Raw genomic sequence first — 13,823 nt, forward strand, 5'->3', positions numbered from 1 at the left:
ATTAACAACCTATTAATTTGCAAAGAAGAGGTGAGAACGGGCAAGCAATATTAATGTATTCAGACAAATCCCATTCTGTGCAAAAATAGTAAATTAACTTTTCATTTAAAACGTGGTTATTAACAAGTCACAAATTGAATAGTCAGATGTTCACATTTCTTCACATTGCAGAGGTTCATTACCATCAAAGCCTTAAAGACACGACATTCCAAAATAGTCTCAGTGCTTTTTCTGCCAAAATTCTCTCACTAAACAATACTCACAAATCACGACCAGGAACAAGCATCTTGCTGTCTGCTCGCCAGCCAACTAAATCATTACATGACTCTATTGAGTGCGCAAATCTGGATGGCAATCCTTGAGGGCTGAATCAAAAGCAGCCTCCCAAAAGGTTGCTTCTGCCAGCATCCCAACAGTTAAGGAGAAATGTTTGTCTTTCTGTCTCGTGAAAGGAGCGTCCATCTGCAAGCTAGACTAGCCTTTTGGGTCAAATAAAAAGATCTAATGTTCTGTTTTCCTGGTTCAAACAACAATGATTGAAACACGCTTTTTGTGCATACATAGTTGAAATACAGCCACTAAGTTTGCACTCGCTCCTGTCCTGAACTAGTAAACTGTTGTGTGCTCTTGTCTTGTACATGTGAAAACAAACAGCATACTTGGCCTCATAGTGACAGACAACTTGCCTCTTACACGAACAAATCGCAGTGTTACAACCACTACACAGACTAAAGAGCACATGAGACCTGTTACACTGAACCAGAAAAGTGAACAGATATTAGTTATTCTTATACAATGCCACCAGTGAGAGTACAGTTTTTGGTCATGTCTGCGCTCTAGTAAGCTCCACAGCTAAGGAATAAACTCACTGAAGATACATAATGAGCCATTTGATAATGATATTCTTTTGGATGGTTGCCAAATGGTGTTGACATGACTTAAACAATTGCTTAGTCTGGAAAACAAAACATTTGCCTGGACAATTTAAGATAACTGGCTGTCTGCAAGGGGGGGGGGGTCTTCCAGCAAGCAGTTTATGTGTAAACGCGGAGGAAGTTGACCTTGAGATGAGTGAAAGCTGGTTCAATTTGTTCTAAAGACCCGCGAAAGAGGAATTCTGACTCAGTTACTGCCCGCTAGCAGGTTAGGTCTACTCAGTCCTGACTTTCTACGTGTCTCCTCCCACCTGAAGCAAACACGGCTTGTCTGTTTCTCCGCAATCACATCAACATTGAGGCACAAGTAAATCTAAAGTGAAAATGATATGCTGGTAATCTAAGACCAATTTCTGCTCCAAAACTATTGCTTTTCATAGACTTAGTCAACACGCCGGATTTGCGCTGACGTCGGTGCAAATTTTGTGTAAATTTAGTTCATATCGCACAGCACTACTTAGGGCAATTATAGGTGTTGCTCTGCTATGTACCATGCATACAGGGGAACCTCGATAAAAGGGACTATTAGGGGCGGAGGGTTGTCCAATATAGCCGATTGTCCGTTATACATTGACGCAGTTTTTGGGAGGCCATATGCACCCATATTACTGTAAAGTACAAAATTATTGTTTTGTAGGTTTTATTCATGGCAGAAAACGCCCAGTGCAGTAATACATTTTAAAAAATAAATAAATAAATAAAGGTTGAAAATGTCTGAAAGTTTCACATTTTATCCAAACTTACCACACCGGTGTGCTTGGTCATGCCGTCATTGTTGACGTTAAGTATGCATTTAGTATGCCTGCCACGTGGGCACGCGAGGATCTACTAATATTGTATATCTGTGACCCAGAAAGACATCAGTCCCATTCTCTGCCTGCATTGCGCCACAGTGCTATTAAACAACAGTGGCCAATCCTGGAACTAACAGATTTTGTCAAGGGCATTTTAAGTGACAAATGGAAACTGTATTCGGACACATTGTTCAGTCCCGACGGTCCGTTTTATCCGATATCCGTTATATTAGGGTCTGTTTTAGAGGTTCCAATGTATAGTGATTTAAAGGAAGAGTGTGTCACTTTCACAGAATGAACATGACCTGTCTTTTTTTTTCAACACTTAATTATTTAGTGCCCTTCAAGGAGGGTTTGCTTCTTCATAAGGCACACATCAAATATGTCACATAATCCAGTTACTTGAACCCCATACGTTTTTTGTTGCTTATCTCTTGATCTATCAAGCCCCAAAAGACCAGGAACACCGAATCTACAGAAAAGTTCTAAGTACAGCTCAACAACATTACAAATCCATTCTATACACTAATTAAGCCCTAATTGCTGAAATAGTGCTTGTCCTTGAAGGAAAAATAGTTCTAAAACATCAAATGTATTGTAATGACCGTAAGTCACCTCGTAAAATGACTCTTCGTAATTGCAATGGGTCACCAAAAAGTAGAAGGGAGGGAACGCAACGGAAAGAACCATTAAAAACCATGATATGAGACACAAATGTGTTAAGTTGTACAAACCTTAATTCCGATGACGTGAGGACATTGTGTAAAAGATAAATAAAAAAAGAATTCAGTGATTTGCAAATCCTTTTCAACCTGTACTGAACTGAACACAAGATTTTTCAAACTGATGAATGTTATTGTTTTGGTTGTTTTTTTTTTTTTATATTCTCTCATTTGGAATTGGATTCAGCCATCCTGAATGTTCCAAAAAAGCAGGGGAAAGTTGAGGAATGCTTAAAAAAAAGCATCCTGAAAGCCTCAGTTGTTCACAAGCAAGGATGGGGCAAGGTTCACCACTTTGTGAACAACTGTGTGAGCAAATAGTCCAACAGTTTAAGAACAAAGTTTCTCAATGTACAGTTGCAAGTAGTTTAGGGTTTTCATCATCTACGGTCCATAATATCATCAAAAGATTCAGTCTGGAGAAATCTCTACATGTAAGCGGCAAGGCCAAAAACCTACATTGAATGCTAGTGAACTTCGATCCCTTAGGCGGCACTGCATTAAAAACTGGAATCAATGTGTAAAGGATATTGCAACGTGGGCTCAGGAACACTTCATTGTCAGTTAACACATTTCGTCGCAACATCTCCAAATGCAAGTTAAACTTCTACCATGCATACCCCTCTTCCCCTTGTCCATTATGTCCCTCTGTCTGACCCCTAAAACCCTTTTCTGTGCAGCTGCCTTTTCAATAACCATCAGAAATAATTCCATCCATCCATTTTCTGAGCCACTTCTCCTCACTAGGGTCGCGGGCGTGCTGGAGCCTATCCCAGCTGTCATCGGGCAGGAGGCGGGGTACACCCTGAACTGGTTGCCAGACAATCGCAGGGCACATACAAACGAACAACCATTCGCACTCACATTCACACCTACGGGCAATTTAGAGTCTCCAATTAATGCATGTTTTTGGGTTGTGGGAGGAAACCGGAGTGCCGCAGAAAACCCACACAGGCACGGGGAGAACATGCAAACTCCACACAGGCGGTCCTCAGAACTGTGAGGCTGACGCTCTAACCAGTCGGATACCGTGCCGCATCAGAAATAATTAAAAAATAAAAAAATAAACAGAGTATTTCAAATTCCCCTGCTGCACAGCAAAACTATTCCAAAACGAAAAGGCATGCAGATCCAACCTTATGCATGGCCATCCACCTGAACAGGACAGGTTAAAAAAAAAATAACCGTACCATCCAAAGCAAAAACAAGAACACCCAGAAACACTGCTGTCTTCTCTGGGCCCAAGCCCGTCTGAGATGGACTGGCACAAAGTGAAAAAGTGTGCTGTGGTCTGACGAGTCCACATTTCAAATTGTTTTTGGAAATCATGGATGTTGTGTCCTCTGGGCCAAAGAGGAAAAGGACCATCTGGATATTTATCAGCGCCAAGTTCAAAAGCCAGCATCTGTGATGGTATGGGGCTGTGTTAGTGCCCATGGCATGGGTAACTTGCACATCTGTGAAAGCACCATTAATGCTGAAAGGTACATACAGATTTTGGAGCAATATTGTATATGCTGCCATCCAAGCAACATCTTTTTCAGGGATATCCCTGCTTATTTCTGCAAGACAATGCCAAGCTACATTCTGCACATGTTACAACAGCATGCAAGAAAGAGTGCAAGAACTAGACTGGCCTGTCCGTGGTCCAGACCTGTCTATCTTTGAAAATGTGTGGCGTATTTTGTCGCGCAAAATATGAGAACGGAGACCCCGGACTGTTCAGCAACTGAAGTTGTACATCAAGCAAGAATGGGAAAAAAATCCACCTACAAAGCTTCAACAATTAGTGTCCGGCGTTCCCAAACGTGTATTGAGTGTTGCTAAAACGAAAGGTGATGTAACACGGTGATGAACATGCCCCATTCCCAGCTTTTTTGAAACATGCTCCAGGCATCAAATTGAAAATTTGTGAATATTTGCAAAAAAATACAATAACCTTTACCAGTTTGAACATTAAAAATCTTGTCTTTGTAGTGTATTCATTTCAATATAGGTTGAAAAGGATTTTAAAATCATTTGTTTTTTTATTTACATTTTACAAAACGTCCCAACTTCATTGGAACTGGGGTTTGTAGTTGGGTCGAGCCAAAAGTGTATCCCCAGGGTCCAACTCACTAATAAGCCTATTCTAAAAACTAATTAAAACTAACTGAATTTGAAAAAGAAAAGTCAAAATGAAATGAACACTAACTATAATGGAAAATCCAAAACCATTATAATTATTCCTGGTGCGATGATTATTCGTGATAACGAAGCTTGTCAGAAGTGTCGCTTGTTGTTCAGTTGGTTACTCTCCGCTGTAACTTGGTTCCAGCCAAACTTCGGTGAAAAGTGTACCGTATCACCGAAGCACATAATTCCGGTGTTTTGTGACTACCTCACGATAGATTAGCAATTAGCACAGCTTGTTTCCTTGTCATTCCTTCATGATAACAACGCTTGTCAGAAGTGTAGCTTATTCGCCGCCACGGAGGAGATGATTAGTGACTTAGAGGAGCAGCTCTGCACCATGCTTAGCTGCACTAGTTAGCGTGTTCTGGTGGGGCATAGCACCGAGCATTCACCGATAGAACCCGAACAGTGGAAAGCAGCCATGATGGGTGACTGTTCAACAAGGACACATCTATTTTTTTACAAGAATGTGTTGATTTCATGGGCCAGAGTCTATAAGGCACATAGTGGCCGGACACAACACCATACTCGGCCACGGGCATCACGCCACCGTTAATGTTGGAGTCGGACAAACACACCAGAGGAAGAACAGTGGAAGTTAAGCACAAAATGTTAGAGCATCTGGTGTGCAGATGGACGCAGAGATACAGGTATAACAACATGGGATTGCATCACATTCCATAAAGCAGCCTGCGGGAGTGCCGGTAGGAGGGATCAGATAAACTGGGAACTGCATCAAAGGGAGGATAGAGAGCGATATGAACACTGAAGAAATAAATGCAAAGTGATTATGGAACACATTTTGTTTTGCATGGACTGGGGTGAGGGATTGGAGTTGGCGTAGAGGGTTGTATGAGGTTCTATGTTGGTTAAAACATGAGCTGTGCGACGTGAGTGAGCTTCCTCTGTGCAGCTCGCGTCACACGAATGCAAATCAACAAGAAGTCTAACATTCAAGTCTGCCAGGCCTAACACAGAGGCCTCCAAAGTAGCTTCAAATCCTACGTTCACACGGCACCATGCTCTTCTTTATTTTCTGCTTCTCACATTTTAGCCTGCAACATTCAATGGGAAGCTGAGATACAACTGGGAAAAAAAATTATTTCTCCCTTGCCATGATCACAGAGCCTTTTAAAGAGAATTAGTTTTTGTCGCCTTTTATAAAGCCCAGGGGTCTAAAAACACGCTGTCAGCTGCATTTGTGTAAGGTACACCACCTGGACAAAAGACAGCCACTTTCAAGCGACAGCCAGAGTCCTAGAGTCTGAAACACTTTCAGGAAGAGGCACTATCCTGCAGAAACACCCACATTCTCCTGCCAAATGGAAAGCAGAACCACACTGAGTTGCTTTGGATGCATAGATTAGCGTTAGCAAACAGCATTAGCTTCTGATGAGCTGCACATACTTGATTGGCCGGTGAAGTTGACGACACAGGGTTATGTTTATGCGCCACATACACACACAGTAGCGCTGGAACTGCTGCTTCGACAAGAAAAAAAAAAAAACGCTTTTATTGTCATTACGGGAGCTCGCTAAGGTGGTGTGGGTAGAATACAGTTGCTCACTTGCACGAGACTGAGCCCTAAAAATTGGTTAATTTCAGCATGACCTCAAATAGGGTGTGTAAATATTACCATCATTCTTGATCCTTCAGGGTATTTTGACAAAAACATGTCACAAAGATATGATTAAAACACATGGGAACTGTTTGAATTCAAAATTTTAAAAAGAATATGTCAATTAAAAAAAAAAAACATCAAGGGCAGGATCCGAAATGAACATTCGTCAGTCGCCACATGCGACTAAATTATCCATTTGGCGAGAGAATCTCAGTGAATCTCAAGTGAATGTTTGTCAAACATACACATGCAAATCATAGTGCGGTGGCGTGCGTCCGGGAGCCAGTAATATTGGAGCTGGGCGTGTCCTGCCAGGAAAGTAGGTGGGATTCCTAATAACGCCAATCTCAGTTATCAGCTGTGTGCATATTTCCTCGATCTAACATGACAGGATGGGCGTGACAACAGCCAATCAGACACGTCCTTTTCCTGCTCCACTTCCATTTGCAAGTAGCTGGAGTAAAAAGAAACCGCACCTCCCCGGCCACCTTGCCCTGTAGCGAGATCGAGATGCCAACTTAGCCGACGGCCACCCGTCCTCGCCCCGGCGACGGAGCTGACGGCGGTTGTGTGGAAGCGTCTACAAAGCGACGTAGAGAAATGCTATTAACTAGCCGATGTGTAAGGTATGTCTGTGCCATCAAAAACATTGTTTATTCTTTTGAAGAAGTACCATCCTAGTGATAATGTGGAAAGCAAAAAAATGCGTTTGCAGTCAGTACAACCTGTCACTCTGTTGCTAGCACAAGTAGCATTAGCAGTTAGCCACTGCTCGCAGTGAGGCCAGTTTAAGCAACAACAATCAACCGTGTAATCATCATACAGGTGGTTTGTAAAATGGCAATACTAGTTAATCTGTATTGTTATTAATGATGATGCACATTTGAAAGTAGCAATAATGTTAACAGGGTATGTAGCATCATAACTGGAGAATGATAATGTTTACAATTCAAGGTATCTTCACTATCCCCGAGGGGGCAGTTTGTTTATTTTGTATGTTGTACCTCCAAAAATACTCAGGACTTCAAACTAGTGTAGTTTTTCTACATTCACTGCACTGTTGAGTGAAAAGTCTTCTTATATTTTTCTACATGTATTTTATTTGCTTAGGTAAGTATGCTAATATCATGTTGGGGTTACTGTTTTAATCGTTGACTATGAGGAGTGTTGTTAACAAAAGGCGTTAATAAAATGTTGAACTACTCTCTAGCTTTAGTTTTCAATACAGATGCTTTAAAACTGCCTATTTAAAATAGTTTTAAAACAATATTAAAAAATCTGGATAATAGACAAGATCAGACGATATGAAAAAATTAATTTAGATTTTTTTTTTTTTTTTTTGCTAGGTCAAAACAGCCCTACAACAAACATAAAACAGGTTTGACGGTACAAGCTAAAACAATGTCATAATACAATAATCAGCAGTTTTACTAAGCAAATCCAAACTCTTTAAAACTAAATGAAATGAAACATCGACAGCCTGATGTTTCAGCCTCCAAGCTGCTTAAAAGTCCTTTAAAATGTTCAATAATGAAAAATGAAACAGACGCACACGTGCTAGGGAGTATGATCCCACGAAGCCTGTAACGCGGTTGCACGAAGATTGTGTGAGGCCAGACTTTATGGACATTAAATCAAACTATTTTTTCTTATAACTGTTGTTTAATGTTGCTATGACATCTCTCAGTTTGCATCCAACATAATACTGTATTATACAAATATGTGTAAAATTAGGGCTGCACACATATTCCACATGCCATTATCGCAATGATGATATTTTTTTTCGATAAATTGTGCAGCCCAATGTAAAATTATTTTATAATTAGGCTGGTAAAAAAAATATGCTTGGCCGGTGGATTTTTTTCAACTACCGGCCAACTTGGCCGGTGAGTCAAAAAGTTAATTTCGGCCCCTAATCAGGGGTTAGGGTTAAATCAATTAATTTGGACATTTTGAACAGGTTTGGAGCCTTTTTTTGACTGTGCCCCAGTGCCAAACACAAGGTCCATAACGGGATGTTCAATGAGTTTGATGTGGAAGAACATGGGCCTTGATCTCAATCCCATCAAACTACAACAGCGATTGTGAGTTGGGCGCTCTTGTTTAACATCAGTGACCTCTGACCTCTTCAGTTTTCTTTCTTGATGAATGGCCAAAACACAATGCACGAACATAAACACACTTCTGCTTTTGTCATGCAGCCCTGGTCCCATTGTAATTGCAAAGGGACGCACAACATGTTTGTTAGTTGATTGTTAACTAAGCGACTTTAGAGCAGCTGATGTGTAAAAGAGCAGCTGAAACATCATCTCACACCAACTGTGCACAGGTGAGGCCAGCCAGCCCTCATGTTGACTGCTGGCGTTGACACAGCTGCTGCTATTGTGAACATACACATGGTAACCAGACAAGGGTTACAACTATACAGTTCCCGCTAAGATGAGAGGGAATGTCTCCTTCTTGTCCAACTGTTTCAGGCTGCAAATGTTACAAATCATGATAACATGGTCCAACCGTGGCCCCTCATCCTCTCCAACGAGCCTTGATTATTTGATAAGCAGAAAACGTGGCTTCTGTCTGCACACTCATGCTACTCAACAGCATAACTCCAAGAGTATCTCTCACTCACTACTGTGCTGTGATGCGTAGTGAAGTGAGAGTATACAATGGTAGCCCAATGGTACAATTTAGAATTTGAATTTTTACATTTTCTGAAAGGATGTGCTTAAAAGACATAAAAACCTGGAAGTCATCATGGGTGACAACATCAATGTACCTCACTAGACCTCCTTTCAGCCAAGATCAGCACCAGGAGCTCATAGTGGATTTCTCTGGGAAGCAGCAGAGGATCTTTCTTCTACTATGCATAAATGGGGCCCAGGTGCAGAAGGGGGAAAATCTTCAAGTACGCCAGCATCCACATTTCCCAAGACTCGTCACACCACCTCTACACTCGGGTAAAAAAAATAAATTAAAAAAAACAAGCCAACCAAGCTTCCTTATCATCTCAGACAGCTAATAGAATTCAAGCTTCGCTTCAGGTTGCTCAAGAACCTCTACACTCATGGGGAACACCAGCTGAGTGGACCATCAAAACCACCCTTTCCAATTTTCAGGACATCTATACCGAGCGCTGCAGATCAAGACCCAGGAGGATCACGGCCTCCCCAAATTCTCGCCCAATGCCCGCACACAAACACATATTGAACTGCACTGGGTGAAAAAGTTGACGTGAGTGCCATTTATTTAGGTGAGATATGTGGATATTGTTTTATGTGGGTAATGTTGTATTGGAAAGATACTTAAGCCTTTAACTATTGGTTATACCTGTCCAATTGAGTATGTGAGACATGAACTTGAAATGAAATTTAAAAAAAAAAAAAAAAAAACTTGAAACATTCAGAAGGAGCAGAACCCAGCATGGATGTCAGAAAAAGTTGCCTGCCCACAACCAATCAGAAGAAGACAACGAACCGGAAGAAGGCGAAGGCTCAAATCACGAGGATGAGTGCGCTGAGCATAGTGAAGATGGTGAGACTCTCAAGTCTCTCAAGCAGTGGGGTCGACTGCTAGCTAGCTAGTGGCTAACTGGCTAGCTGCTAGTGTTACTTATCAATGATTACTGCACCATTTATGTTACAAATAGGCATTGCTTAAAGGGTTATAACAACACAACACCAATGCTATTCATTAGCCTGTGTACGGCCTTTTGCATAGTTGTTGGAATGAAACGAACCAGAATGACTTAAAGTTATGTGGTTGTTTTAAATACACAATATGTAATTCTCATTGTTTGATGTTTAGTTTGGCGGTAAACTTCAACTGGGATTGCCAATAAACAGCTTGAAGACTCTTTTTTGATTACCGTAATTTCTCGTGTATAATGCATGTATAATACGCACCCCCAAAGTACTTATGTATAATGCCTTTTTACAATACATGATTTTGCTTTTACCCATATGATCAAAAACAAAGTATTATCTGAATTTTGTTAGTTTTTTTCAAAGAATCATTCTGAAGTTAAGCACTTGATTTGAACACGTAATCCTTTTTTTTATTTACCTCCTCTCATTTTGAAACTCACAGCCCTACTTTTATTTAGTAAATAAGAAAACACAGTTGTGCTCATGTTTGATTACCCAGGCAGAATTTGTAAGATGTGTACAATTCTTTAAAGAAAACATGAAGGACCAGGCGAAACACATTTAATTTTATTTTAATGGGATTCAAATTAAACGGTTAAGCATTTCAGGAAAGCATTATCATTAAATAAAACATAACCATAAATAAATTAATGATGTTTGTTGTTCAGTCATCAGTCATATAGATATATAAATATAAATAATATATATATATATATATATATATATATATATGTGTATATAAATATTTCACAAATTCTGCCAGGGTATGTAAACTTATGAGCACAACTGCACATATATGCAGTCATACGTACCCATGTCATATTGGGGGGAATGCGCATTATACACGAGTAATTACGTTAATTGTTCACTATTTGCTAAACTGCAGCTTGATGTGAAGTGAGTTGAGTTGCGTTCACTGCCACCATACACTGCTCGCTTGTCAAATTTTTGCTCCCAAGTCAAAGCAGAAAATTGGCTGAACGACGACTCGTCTCTCAAGGCACCACTGTAATACCTATGGGGAAGAATGTTTGTGGATGTCAATGTTCAAAATTTGGAAAACATAAACATTATCCAACAATTTTCGGTACCACTTATTCTGTTCAGAGTTGCAGGGAGTTGGAGGTAAGGTAAAAGGCAGACCACACCCTGGACTGTGATACCCGTTAATCACAGACAGACAACTATTCACACTCTCACATTCACACCGTTGTTGAGTGGGAATTGAACCCACGCTGCCTGTGCAGAAGTCAGGTGAGTAAACCACTATACGATTAGTGAAAGCAATTATTAAACCAATTATGCATGGTTTAAAAAATGGGCTTGGTAAATGGGCTGTTCTACCTTCAAGGTCTCATGTTCACCTACTGATGATGCAGCATCAGGACCAACTGGGGGTTCAGTATCTTGCTCAAGGGCACTTTTGACATCAATCAAACACACAACCTTTGGGTTGGGGGACAACCGCTCTCCCACTTGAGCCATGCCGACCAAATTAGTCTGAAGCCGCAGTTGCCAAGCTCAGGTTTAATGGAGGTGTGGTGAACCACATATCCACCATGAGTTCTGCTTTCCATACTCTTGAAATACTGATTCATAATACTTTTATCAGCAAAAAGCAGGGCAGCTTAGCTTTTACTGACCAATTCAGACACGGGTTACTGCTCTTCTCTGGCCTTGACACTCACCTTTGCAAGTTTGACACAATTGCTACGGGTGAAACAAATCGAGATAGCTGAAATCTGGATTCTGCTTAAGCCAAGGTGGGGGGAGTAATAAAGAAAGGAATGTGGCTCAAACGTCAGAGGGGATTATTCTGATACATTTTCTCTTTTCTCCGTAACACCTTGAAGCAGATCTGTGTGTAAATCCACATTTTGATGTTCTGCTGTACCTATAATCTACTTTGTTGATGTAAGGCTTCAGAACTACACACAGTGCATATACTGTAGTCACATCCATATACTTGCACTAATTACATGAGCACCGTTTTGATGTGATTCAGAAAGAAATGTGGGTGACTTCACAATTGCAGATGTGCTCTGAGACTTGATTCCCTGAACTCACAAGGTTTCCTTTTTAATCCAAGCTTCCCAAAAAAAAAGTGTCCTAAAAGGCTGACAACATCCAATATTCCAGAATCTTTTCAGTCTGTGTCTGATAGGCAAAATAAAGAGTAACGTCACCCCGAATGAACTTAATGGCTAAATGTACTGTGACCTGGGTCAACATCCACTCCCCATGATGTTTGATAGCAACATACAAAGTGGTGTTAAGAGGGAGTGGCTCATGGCGAAGCAGATGGGTGGACATGAGACTAGAGAGGGAAAACAAACAGCAGCATGTGTTAAAGAGATCGGGATGAAAAGGCTGCAATAAATCAAATAAACAAAGTCTCTTTGGGAAAGGTGTAACATCCCTTTGGGGAAATACAACAACAGACCATACAACAATCATTACTTTCGAGAGGGGTCTTTTGCTAGGGACAACCCCCTGCAGGCATTGACTGACCCTTTTTTTTTTTCCCCCTCAGAACCCGGCAGACATCCTTGTTGAGGAATCTGTTAATGATAGGCCTTCACACTGCTGCATGGGAGAAAGCAGTATTTATACAGCAGATAGCATCCATAGAAATCAAGTGAGCCCACTCGTAGAAACACGCCTTTATGTCTACATTTCACTCCATTACACTTCAGCAACAGGGGGAAGCATGACACGCATTTCTCCTGTGAGACTGCAGGCTTTAATTCATTTTAGATGTGCTTGCAATCCACGACATGTGTTACCGAAAACGACTCGTACAAACATTCACGGCGTCCATGTGCCACCAGGCGTGACATTGGGGAAAGATACGCTGACGTTCATTCTGTTATGATTTCCATATATTGCGTTTGAAGTGGTGCCTCGGACGAGCGAGGCTGCATCCACAGACATGCATCTGCATAGCCGCAAACGACAGTATCACACGCGATTCCCAAAATTTAAGAAACACGTTTCTATACTTAGAAATATATTTATGCACTGTATTTTGGATTCATTGATTTAAAGCTGAAACGGTAGGTTAAATGAGTGTTAAGACTTTGGAGATGAATCCTCTCTTACCGGAGAGCATGACCGATGCCTTGGGAGGTCTCCATGGTCCTCAAACCTGGAACAAGAATCATTGCTGGGTGACACGACTGCCTCTTCTTCTTCTTCTTCTTCTTTTTCTTCTTCTGCTTCTTCTCCTCCTGCTTCTTCTTCTTCTTCTTCAACTGCGCTATGAACCTTTAAGTGAACGTAACACGCGTTCTCACCCCTTCGTTCATGGTAGCTCCGCACGAACTCGGTCACTGAGCGCTTCGCATCCCAGTTGAGCTGAGCGGACTAAAAGGAGCGCGAAGACCCGCCCACATGCAGCACGCCCCCGATGGAATCCAACCGAAGAGTCCTGACAGACATGTTGTAAATGTGGCGAAAATTCACGCCTGGTAAGAGTTAATTCGACTCGCACGAGTGTCGCAATACTACGCTTCCGTACAATACACTTGCCGACCAAAACATAATTAATGACAGCCAGTGTCGTCACATCCTAGCGCCTTGTTTACTACAGAGGGCGCTGTTTTCCTTAACAGCAACCAACCAACCCAACCTTTATTGAGCCAAGGCACATACAGTATTTTACACAAGAAAAAATCGCCGTCACCAGACACAAATGTCACAAAAAGTGACATATATATATATACACACACACACACACACACCTTCTGCCATCTAGCGGAAGAGCATTTAATTTTTCCGCCTTTCACTATGCGTTGTTGGTACAATGGACCCCCGCCTACTCGCGGTTCGACATCCACCTAGTCATCTATTTGATGATTTTTTTTTTCAAATTTTTTTTTCTTTTTTTCACGAAACACTAATTGGCGGTTTATCCCAACACTTATTCAAGA

At 41.2% G+C, this 13,823-nt stretch overlaps 1 protein-coding gene across 1 annotated transcript in view; it reads right to left on the reverse strand.

Annotated features, from left to right (window-relative positions):
• Window positions 1-13,410, reverse strand: part of ccdc120b (coiled-coil domain containing 120b) — a 32,682-nt gene extending 19,272 nt beyond the window's left edge. Inside the window, exon 1 of the mRNA XM_061785271.1 lies at window positions 12,994-13,410. The gene's annotated coding sequence lies outside the window, so the exon portion shown is untranslated. The remainder of the gene's footprint in view (window positions 1-12,993) is intronic.
• Window positions 13,411-13,823: the final 413 nt, after the last annotated feature.

Source organism: Phyllopteryx taeniolatus, chromosome 9 (assembly GCF_024500385.1).
Source record: "Phyllopteryx taeniolatus isolate TA_2022b chromosome 9, UOR_Ptae_1.2, whole genome shotgun sequence".
NCBI lineage: Eukaryota > Metazoa > Chordata > Actinopteri > Syngnathiformes > Syngnathidae > Phyllopteryx > Phyllopteryx taeniolatus.